Here is a 12372-nt window from a genome sequence, read left to right as displayed (position 1 = left end):
TAATTTATATCCTGCTTTTAGGCAAATAGGGAAGGGCAGAGAGGTTTTCTTTGCTTTTTCTCGGTTGTCTTCGGCTCAAAATAATCCTTGCCAAAGTAGCATATATTGGAGTGGCTTAGTCCACTTCAATATTAGCAATACTTTGGCCGGGCACGGTGGTTCATGCCTGTAATCCCAGCACTTTGGGAGGCCAAGGCTGGTGGATCACTTGAGGGCAGGAGTTCAAGACCAGCCCGGCCAACATGGCGAAACCCCGCCTGTACTAAAAATACAAAAATTAGCCAGACGTGGTGGTGCACATCTGTAATCCCAGCTACTTGGGAGGCTGAGGCAAGAGAATCACTTGAACCTGGAAGGTGGAGATTGCAGTGAGCCAAGATTACGCCACTGCACTTTAGCCTGGACAACAGAGCAAGACTCCATTTCAAATATATGTATATATGTGTATATATAATCAGTGTTTTAATTTGGAATCCAATCGTTTAAAATGGTAGCTTGTTTTTATTTTAATTCGCATTTTCCAGGTGACTAATAGAGTTCATATATTTATTGAACCTGACGAGGCTCAGAACTCCATACCCCAGAGAACAGTGCCTTGGCATGCTAAGTAGTTTGACTGAAGGAGATTGGAGGCTGCAGAAGCATGCAGGTCTCTCACCTTGTCTTGCCCTCCTTTCTCCCACCACCCTTGCTCCCCTAAAGCAAGTCATGGAAACTACAATTCCTATCCCACAAAGTAAGCTATAAAACTTACAAAGGTCACTCTCTGATTTCCTCCTTTCACCCCCGAAGATCCTCATGTGACAGGTGTCCTGCCCCATGGGGACAAGGGATATCGTACAGAGACACAGGAAAAAATCTGAATAAACAGACCTAACTAAGTCCTCCACCCCACTCCACTCCCCTGTTTATTACTATTAGACAATATCTCTTTTTGTCCCATTATCTTTCTCCACATCTCCACAACTATCTATTTCTTTCATCAGACTAAGCATAGAAATGCACAGTCTTCCCTGGGTCTTTGGGTCTTCATTTCTAAGGCTCCAGTGTCACATAAAACTTTGGTTAAATAAATGTGTTATCCTTGTCTCTTGTTAATCTGTCTTGTGTTATAGGGATGTCAACTGTGAACCTTGCGATGGCCGAAAAAGATATTACTTTTTCTCCCCTACAGACATTTTCTCTTTCTGTAGCCTGCCTGCTGATTTCCTTGGCTCATTTTTCTACTGAATTGTTTATAATTTGCCTGCACGTTTGCTAGAAGCTCTTTGCAACACAATCCTTTGTTATGTGTATTGCAAATGTTTTCTCTCAATCTATTTGATTGTCTTCTGTTTTTGTGTTTTCTTTTGCTGTGCTGAAGCTTTTAATTTCTGTGTAAAAAATTCTGTCAATTTGTAGTATTTATGGCTTTTCTTCTGTCTTGGTTAAGAAGGTTACCCCCACTACAATCTCTATCCCAAGGAAATATAAGAATTATCTGCATTTTGTAGTCTTTACAACTGTAGGTTCCAATATCTTTCAGAGCTAGCCTTTGCCTGTGTTTGTTTTTCTAGAACCCTTTTTTTGTACACTTCTGTATAATCTCTTCCTATGCTCCATCCTCTACATTGCCCTGGATTTAGTAACAGGGGTTTGTTTGTTTGTTTTCATTTGTTTTATGGTTTTTGTTTTGTATCTTGTTTTTGTAGACTTGATCTGTTCTGTGAAAGAAGAAATCAATATGGGAATCATTAGCAAGGGCAGCTTCATTTTCAAAAGACCTAGAGAGAAGAAGACACGTGATATGACCTCTATTGCTCAACACTTCCTGCCACATATCTCTATGCCCACACATTGGCACATTACAGCACCCCATATAACATGGCATGGCTTCAGATTCTTCTCAGCAAAACACCTGTAACAGACTGTTTTTCTCAAAGACGTCTGCAACTGTACCTCCTACCCCAGGTGCTTTCTAGAACCTTGCTACTCTCTAAGAAGTGGAGTCTGATTCCCCTCCTCTTGAGTCTGGGCAGATTTGAGGCTCACTTGTAACCAACCAGCTATAGCAGAAGCAACTCTGTTGGCCTCCCAAGATTAGGTTATGAAAAATAATGCAGCTTTTTCCTTATTACCTGAAATGCTCACTCATAAGGATAAAATACATGCCCTTGAAGTCTTTAGCTGCTGGGTAAACAGTTCAATTACCCTGAGGCCACTATGCTGTAAGGAAGGCTAGCCCTATAGAAATAATATATGTGTATATATAAATAAATTTGTGTATATATACATACGTATATATCTATAAATACGTATATAGAGAGATGCCACCCCCAGCTGCTCCAGACCCCACTACACCAAACCACTGTCTGACTGAACTACGTAAAAGACTTTGAACCAGAATTGCCCAATTGAGCTCTTTCTGAAATCGTGACCTACGGAAACCAAGAGTGACAATAAAGTATCTACTGTTGTTTTAAGCCATGAAGTTTTGAGATGTTTTGTTACAGAGCAATAAATAATTGGAATGCCATACTAGATAGAAACAGCCAATAGAATGGAGTTGGCCATGAGTTCAAACCTATTTACGTCCTTTGCCTAACTATAAATGAAACTTTAGGCATCTATAAGCAAGATATGTTTCAAAAGAGGGCTTTTATAGGTTCTGAAATAACTCCATGATTTTGTTTCCTACTCTTGGGTATAACTCTGGTTTTGCTACCTTTCTAGAAAATTATTCCCTGCACTTCTGCAAAAAAATTAAATAAATAAGAAAATTGTAGAGAACTGAGGACAAGGGTCACATAGAACAGCTGTCTACCACCTTCTGATTCATTTCTGCCCCTCACTTGACATGCCTAGATAAAACTTCTTTCAGCAATTCCCAAGGGATTGTCTGTGTTAAGATGCTCAAAAGTCTGAAAGGGAGTTAATTTCTTAATATACCTTTTGATAATCTTACAAACATTCATAAATGTGATCAAACAGATGCTTCATCTTATTTTTTCCTGATTCCCACTTGCCCTCTGCCACCTCAGTTCCCCACATACACACCACTTCCAAGGTAACCCATGTCAGCAATTATATCATCCTTCCATATAATCCTATACAGCCAGACATGCATGTATATGACTGTACAAAAAAGCTAAAGCTTTTAAACTCGTCAGTCCCACAGACTGTGTTCACTGCTATGTGGCTGATAGCAAACTATGCCTCCCATGCCTTCTTCTTTGACTCCTACTTACACCTTTATAAAATTCCCACTCCATGATCTTCTTTGTCACAGGGATTACTTTAATTTAGATCATTTGGAGCCCTAACATTGCTGCTTAGGCTTTCATCATCTCTCCATCCCTCTTTCTCTCCTACCATTATGTTCTTTTTAGCAATGTTTATGGCTATTCTTCTGACCTCTTCTCAGGGAATTCAGGCACTAAAACAGATGAAAGGCTGGAAATGAGCATTACTCTTGAGAAGGGTGGTTGACAAAAGCCTTAGTCCTTCTTGATTTAGAGAACAGACAATACCTCGCCAGATGGGTTCACTGACCTCTCCCTTTACTGATCGCCTTGCTGTTGCTTCCACATCAGCTACATATTCCAGGAGGGAAGTTAGAAAAGCACTATTAGCTTTTCCAGTTATCACTCTCCTATTGTCACCATAGCGACAGATGTTATATGAAATCAGCTGCTTTATTGTGAAAACAATGTCGGTTGAAAACTGGCCTTGAGGAAGTTGTGAAGATGAGATTCAATTTTGATATACTCCCTGTGGGTTTTCTTTCCTATATTACTTTTTAAAAAATACTTGATTGCAGTGTAATAATAAAAAATAAAGTGAAAAGTCAAAGGGTCATCTTTTGAATTTCTTCAACGGTTCCTTGATTTAATGGTATGAGAAAAGGTGTTGGAGGAAGACTTGAAAACAAAATCAAATATGTACAAAGTCACAGAACATCAGTGCAGCAAAAGAAACCATAATGAAATGTGTTGTGTATTGAACACTGGCTGGAGTAATTTTATTCTTCTGAATGTAAACATGAAATTCTATGTCTGGATAAAAATCGGGATTAAAAACACATACACTTGGAATCTGATACCTTCCCATTAACTAATTAGAACCTGATTCATTGGAAATGAGACCATTTAGAATCCAGATGGTTCCAGACAAATCAAGTTAAATAATGGCACAACTAATGTTTGAATCATAAATAAGATATACAGAAATCCAGGATGGAATAATACAATAAAGTGAAAATAAAGGAGTAAGAAGTTCATATTATTATCACCAGTTTGTGCTGACAATGAATTCAGGAGACACGTTACCTAAGGGGCATCTTTCTACAAATGGCTGGGGAGCATCATTCATTGACTAAGCCATCAATGTTCAAAGGACTTTGAACTAGATTTGATTTCAAAGACATATTTAAAAAATGCCTGACCCGTGGCACAAAATTACCCAGGATTCTGTCAGGCATATGACAAATAAAGTGATATACACCAACTGCAAGCACCAGGAATTAGAATAAAATAATTAGATGGCGGATAGACACAAGTGTAGTTTCAGTGTCTAATCATGTTTTCATAACCACAAATTAGAATTTAGGTATATTGCAAGACACATTTATCAGCTTCTTTAAAACATTATGAATATCAACTTGAGTAACTGCACCACGTATTAACCTATTTCTCTGAGGCTAAACATCATCATATATGGTAATTCATATAGACAGAATTTTCAATTAGGAAATCATAAAATTTTGAAAACTAAAGAATGAGATTTAGTTCATGTCAAGGAAAGGTATGACTATGTTTATATGTTTATTATGCTAAATCTGGCTAATAGGACTTTCTGGGAATAGAAGGCATTGGTATCAGAAACCTAGATCCAAACCTTGGATCTGCCTCTTTCTAGCTATCTGATTTAGATGAATTCCTTAACCTCTAAACCTCAGTTTTCTTATTTGTAGTATCCACCTGGCAATGGGTTGTAAGGATTCAGTGAGTAAATGCAAAGAGCTTATTTCAACTCTTAGGATATGGAACTATTATTATTGTTAGTATTATTCAGCTGTGCAATCCACCAATTTTAACACCTATTTTTCAAACATTAGGAGTTTAAGCTAATAATATACATATTTAAAGCTAATTTTGTTCATGTCCTTATTGAACTGGTACAAAAAATATATCAGTTGCTCTTTACATTCACACTGATGCCAAACAAGGCCTCAAATCTACATATTCCATCATCTGATATTTCTGACCAGGATTAGAAATTATCTTAGGAAATACATCTGCAGACAGTTTCCCTGGAGATTATGCAATAATCAGAGCTGTCAGAATAAAACAGCCCAAGAAGTAATGAGAAGAAAGGAAACTGGAAATAAACCGATGTGCTTAAAATACTTACTGTCATGATAAATATTAGCCTTACATTTGCAGTATCACATTAAAAGATTATAAATGTCAATTTATTTGTAAACTAAGTTGCCTAGGATTTAGGTCAACAAGCTAATGTCGTGAGTAAATGGGCTCCTTCAGCAATCTGAGGCATAAGAAGAAAAGTAATTGGGAAACAGTAAAGGATTATACTATTACATTACATTTGTTAAATCTAGTGAATTTGGCAGATAACCATTTACCTCTGAAGTTGGCTTCTGGGAAATGAAAAGAACCCAGGGAACATGTAGAAAAATCAAATTAGGTTTGGATAAGAGCTTCTGAAAAGGTGGTGTACTTCTGTTCAGAAAGCTACTCCTATCTTGTGCCTTGTTATTTCAGAACCACAAGTTGCAATATCTGAAGTAACATGATTTGGAAGCAGTGGGTCTCAGATCTTTTTAATATTGCAGTTTTTTAAAGAGCTCCCTAAATGTCCTCTGCATCATATCTCCCAAGTAAAAGAAATCAACTTTGGGCCTGCAAGTTAGCTTGTACCTTTAATCCCAGCACTTCAGGAGGCTGAGGCAAGAAGATCACTTGAGGCCAGAAGTTCAAGACCAGCCTGGGCAACATAGCGAGACCCCATCTTTACAAAAATAAAACTTAGCCAGGTGTTGTAGCACATGCCTGCAGTCTCAGCTACTCATGAGACTGAGGCAAGAGAATCACTTGAGCCCAAGAGATTGAGGCTGCAGTGATCTATGTTCTCACACCTGCACTCCAGCCAAGTGACAGAGTGAGACCCTGACTCAAAAAGCATATATATGTGTTTTTTAGAAAAAGAAATCATCTTTGGTATTTTCTTCAGTTGTCATATCAGATCTTAAAAGCAAGAAGAGAAGACTTTCAGGGAAGAGCCTGGAGACCAAGTCTGTCTCCAGCTCATGGTGATTACCCAAGATCCTTTACCACCTCCACACGTGGTGGCCTAGGGCCACATCTTCCCCTGGCTAACACTGACCAGAGGCGCTCTTCTGGATTCTTGACCTCAACCTCCAACCACTGTCCTCTTCTCCACTACTCCAATCTGAAAGGTACCATTTAGTTTCCAGTTTCCTTCTGTCAAAATTGTTTCTTATGACTGGGAGGGCAGTATAGTGTAAGGCAACCATGAAATTAAGTAATTGACCAACTGTGTAGAACTAAAGTTAAATCTGATGTCTGACCTAGAAGCAAACAAACTGAGAAACACATTGTAAGTGAGACAAGTGATCTCAACTTCTATCACCTCTTTCCTGGCCTAACTAACCCTAGGACAAATAACTATATTGCAAAACCCCCAGGGTACAGACTTCTTGTATATACAGTCACCCTCCGTATCCATGAGTTCCATATCTGTGGATTCAACCAACCACAGATCAAAATTACTTGGGTGGGGAGAGGTTGCATCTGTATGAATAGGTGCAGATTTTTTTTCTTGTCATTATTCCCTAAACAATACGGTGTAACAACTATTTATGTAGCACGTACATTGTATTAGGTATTCTAAGTAATCTGGAGATGATTTAAAGTCTAAAGAAAGAAGAAGGATGTGTATAGGTCATAGGCAAATACTACAACATTTTTTAAATCAGGGACTTGAGCATCAGCAGCTTTGGTATCCATGGGGAATCCTCCCATTCAGAGAAAGCCTCCAGGAGCCTGAGTTGGCCCAGTGTCTCCTCAGAGTCTCTCTTCTTATGACTGTTCTACAGTTGTGCTTCAGGCAGGCACTTAAGTAGCAACACCCTGCAGACCCCAAACTGTCAGTTCCAGAATTTTTCTCTGGGTTTCCCAGGCCTGCCTGGCCCACCTGAGACTATATACCCAAGAGGTGGGCTGGAACACTGGGCTAGTGTGTGGGAGTGGAGAAATGAAGCACGAATAGATTCCTGTGAACAATGAACTTTAAGGAAAGGGGATTTCCTGAAGGAAATCATATGGAGAGGCTTGGGGCATTATGCTGTGCCGCCTTTCTTCAGTTAACATGTTCTTCTTGGGAATTCAGGTATACAGGGTACTTGCAATTAGAGCTGCTGTGGAAGGTATGATTTCCTTTTTTTCAAGTGAAAGTAAGTATATTAGGAAAGTAAAGAAAGAATGGCTGCTCCACAGGCAGAGCAGCAGCATGGGCTGCCCGACTGATTACACTTATAGTTACTTCTTGATTATATGGTAAACAAGGGGTGAATTATTCATGAGTTTTCTGGGAAAGGGGTGGGCAATTCCTGGAACAGAGGGTTCCTCCCGCCATCCTTAGACCATATAGGGTAACTTCCTGACGTTGCCATGGCATCTGTAAACTGTCGTGGTGGTGGTGGGAGTGTCTCTTAGCATGCTAATACATTATAATTAGCGTTTAATGAGCAGTGAGGACGACAAGAGGTCACTTTCATCACCCTTGTAGTTTTGGTGGGTTTTGGCTGGTTTCTTTATCACAGCCTGTTTTATCAGCAAGGTCTTTGTGACCTGTATCTTGTGCTGATTTCCTTTCTCATCCTGTGACTAAGAATGCCTAACCTCCTGGGAATGCAGCCCAGTAGGTCTCAGACTTATTTTGCCCAGCCCTTATTCAAGATGGAGGCACTCTGGTTCAACCAGCTCTGACTTATCCCTTTTACAAGGAAATACTTAATCCTAAGGATTGTAGAGCAATGAAGATCTATCTTCTGTAACTTCTTCAGGCTGAATAGGGGCAATGATAGTCCTGCCTAACTATTAGGGTCTGTTGTATTCAGAGTAGAGAGAAGCTCAGTCAGAAAGCATAGGTATGTCAAGGGCCATTCATAACTCATGAGTTCCAACAAAAGGTGATATCTGGAAGATTAATAAGTATTCAATTTAAGAAAACATTGAGTAAGCTTATCTTGCATTCCTACACAAAGAGTACAACAGCAAATACATTCCACAACAGCAAAGCAAAATAAGCAAAATTATCCCAAATAAACTAAATAAGAAGACGTTTCATGAACTGGTCAACTGTTGGCACCAAACTGACATGGGGTTGCTAGCTGATTCCAATACATGCCCAGAATTAGAATATTGATCCAGATTTTTACATTACCCATCCCTCTTGTTTCTTCTGGGCAGCAGCCAGAGATCACTGGTTGATTCACAAGAATAAGCAGACTCAGTCTAAATTGTAGGAAAAAAACCTCAAAAACAACTGATAAGTTTAGAATTAATAACAGGATTACCACAGTTCTTGAAACATAATTTTTCTCTCTCCAGTCTCCCATTTTTACTAAAGACAAATCATAATAGGACCAATTTGTTTGCAAAAATTAGCTTTGGTCTTTACTTGGCTTGATTATTTGTGTAAAGTGCAGCAAGAATAACTATTTTTCACAAAGGCTTTTTAAATTGGCTTTGATGGAACTTCATTGCATAAAAGGAATCTCAGATAAGACTTTTTTAAAGCCAAGCTCAGCCATGGTTTGTTGCCATCAAATACTTATGAGTTGGGTAAATTACTCTCCTCTTGAGGTCCCAAGATAACCTGGGGCTCCGGGGCCTGTGAGAAAGTGACATTCTTTACTTAGCACAGGTCAGAAACCTGTACTGTGACTGTGTAGGTAAGGTGTGAAGCCACTGGAAGGTATTACTTCCAAAGCCCAATGCATGTTTGCTCACCGGCCTAATCTGTTCATTAATCACATTAAAGCTATGCTCATGTGTTCTAAAATTGTTTTCCCGTAGGGATAAAGCTGATTCCCTGAACTCTCTTTGCCATTTAAGCTTTGTTCTGAACTCAATTTTAATTTCTGACTAGACTTGTCTCTTTGTCTTAAAATACTTCGATTAGAAATAAATCTTTAATATCTCAGACCTGAGGTCTGGCGCTTTTGCCAAAGAGGATATTTTTAAGCTAATTTCCAAGAAGACCTCTTTAAGGACACCCATAACCTATGCTGAAGCAGTTAGTCTCATTAAAGTAAATGTCTGGTAAATATACCACAACATCAGGATGTATGAGTACTGAGGTTAACAATTTTGGTAACCCTTTTGTTATCGCTCACCTTAATGGTTATGAAAACCTGGAACATGTTTAAGGAATAGAAAAAAACTAAGTGCTTTTAGCGGAAATTCAGTAAACACAAAAGAATAACTCATAGTTGCTGGAACAGCATAATGAGGGTGGTTTTTTTTCCAAACATAGGTCTGATATCAGGCTACAGATTTGTTGAGATGAGAGCAATGCTCCCTGGAATCTTCAGTGATCACCTGCTTACCCTGTTCCTCCTCTCTGCCTGCTTCTTACCTTCCTCGTGAATCCCAGACACTGGGGGCAATGCTGCCTAATTTACCATCAAAATCTTCTTTTTCATTTCCCTGAATGGGTTTGCTCACATTCAAGCTTAAGTATATTAATGAATTTATACCAACTAATATATATATATATTAGTATATATATATTAGTATATATATTTATTATATATAAAATATATATTTATTATATATATTAATTATATATAATTATATTATATATTATATATTTATATACATAATATATTTATATATTACATATATTTATATACATAATATATTTATATATTATATATTTATATACATATTTATATATTGTATATTTATATACATAATATATTTATATATTATATATTTTTATACATATTTATATATTATATATATTTTTATACATAATATACTTATATATTATATATATTTATACATAATATATTTATATATTATATATATTTTTATATATAACATATATATTTTTATATATAACATATATATATTTTTATATATAACATATATATATTTTTATATATAACATATATTATATATTTTTTATATATAACATATATATATTTTTATATATAACATATATTATATATAATATTAGTGTATATATATAATATATATATATTCCTCCCAACTTGAGACCACTCTGAAACTAAATGGAAAGCTGAGAGGTGTTCAAGACAAGTTTCCAATGTTTTCACTGTATTGGAAATTCTTCGGTAGCAAGGAAAAAGAACACATTTAACTTGTTTCTGGAAGCAGCGGACTCTCCTCCCTGCATCTGCCCCTCACCGTCCCTGACCCACCCCTCCTCTTAGTTCTCTGAGCCTTAGATAGATTTCTAGTAACCCACACTTTGTCTGGACTTACTGACATCCTTCATTAAATATTAAAACAAATATATATAAAGTACTTAAAGTTTGTAAAACTAGTAGATAGCAGGAATGTTATAGGTATTGTTTTCAGTTAACTTTAAGAAATCACAAGTTTAAGGAATTTACATCTCAATGCCTTGTAAATAGAATTAAGTTGTATATGGATAAAATAAAGGAAATTACCGTGTTATATGTTTTTCAAAGCATGTATTTGCTAAAATCTTTTTCAATTCACTCAGCTTTTTTTTCTTTTGTAACTTTAGAAAATAAGTTTCAACTTTTATTAGAAAAATATATTTATATAAAGAAAGTTATATTAGTTAAAATTGGATAATCTCTGGGTTATTGGTGCAAGACAATAGGTGAATATTTTCCACACTGAAATTAATGTTGTCATGCTTTATGACATAAACATTTAATTTCTCATTTATGTTTTGGGGAACCCTAGGTAAGTTTTCTGGAAAAGAAGGAAGTAAGAGAGGGAGAAAGGAAATGTTGTCCTGTCTGAAATAATCCATTGCCCCATCTTTACACAAAGCAGAATTAAACAGCCATCCAGGCACCTTAGTTAGATTTCCTGACAGTTTAAATATTGTCAGCCCTATTCAGTTTACTTTCAAGTCATATAATCTCCCCTTCATATGTAATGCAATAAATTATCTCCAAATATAAGTTATCTTTTCTCAAAATTTTAGTTATACTTTTTCATCAATTCCTCCTTTTTTATTACCCATGTGAGTCACTCGTAATGGGAATAATCAAAAAATAAAAGAAATCTGGTGAATGAAAGTGGACATCCTTATATTCAGCTGAAGTATAAACTGATACAAACTTTCTGGAAGATACCCGAGCAAGGTCGACCTAAAGTTTTTAAAATGTGAATAGTTTTGACCCAGAAATTGCACTTGTACTGTTATAATTAAACAAATGCAAATGTTTAGCCACAAAATATTGAATATATATCATTTTTTTCTTAAAAGGAAAAAGTATCGGAACCAAACTCAATATCTTGTAATGGAGGAATAACTTGAGTGAATTGTTTGTAGTTCATAAAATAGAATAATATTCAACCATTAAAAGGTTATCATGTAATATACGTAGTGTTAGAGTATGCTTTTTAAAACGTTAAAAAAAAAGAACATGTGTCAAAGGTTTTGTTTAACTCATTAATTAATGAAAAAACAGTAAAACAGGTTCAAAGGGCATTGGGGAAGTTAGGCATTTATAGGTAATTTAATAAATAAATGTTAGGATAAGATTGCTGGGATAGGAGCAAAACTGGTTAATCTCAAGATGGCAATGAACTACAACCTTTAAGATTATCACCACACCATACACACACAGGCACACACACACACACACACACACACACACACATAAACCTACCTGGCCCACTGACTTAATAGAAATTATACATCTTGACACAAATCTATGTTAACCTCTGCACCTACAGAGTAGTAAAATAGTCCAGGCAACAGAAAATCAAAGCTGCAAGCTCAGCAATGCCCTGAAAAAAAAGCCCAGTTTTTTGTTTGTTTGTTTGTTTTGTTTTGTTTACCTATTTCTACGTTTCAGATAATTTTTTCACACCACCTAACATTGGTATGAGAATTGTACGTGTCAGTACATGCAAATCAAATAGAAAAGCACCTGGCACAGAGTGATTATTATCTACCATCATCAACACATAGCTGTACTTCTGGATTTTTGTTTATTAATTAAAAATCATTTACTTATAGAAGGAAAAGAGACAAAGTGGGTGACAGAGCAGAAACTCAAGATTTCTAGTGAAACCATGCATAATATATTGGAAGTTGAGAAAAAAAATC

At 36.4% G+C, this 12372-nt stretch overlaps 1 long non-coding RNA gene across 1 annotated transcript in view; it reads right to left on the bottom strand.

The window, feature by feature from the left end:
* Nucleotides 1–12372, bottom strand: part of LOC129038665 (uncharacterized) — a 96731-nt gene that overhangs the window by 61743 nt on the left and 22616 nt on the right. The window lies entirely within an intron of this gene.

The sequence above is a fragment of the Pongo pygmaeus genome, chromosome 5 (genome assembly GCF_028885625.2).
Source record: "Pongo pygmaeus isolate AG05252 chromosome 5, NHGRI_mPonPyg2-v2.0_pri, whole genome shotgun sequence".
In the NCBI taxonomy this organism is placed as follows: domain Eukaryota; kingdom Metazoa; phylum Chordata; class Mammalia; order Primates; family Hominidae; genus Pongo; species Pongo pygmaeus.
The sequence above is the reverse complement of the archived record's forward strand: the minus strand, read 5'-3'. Positions and strand labels throughout refer to the sequence as shown.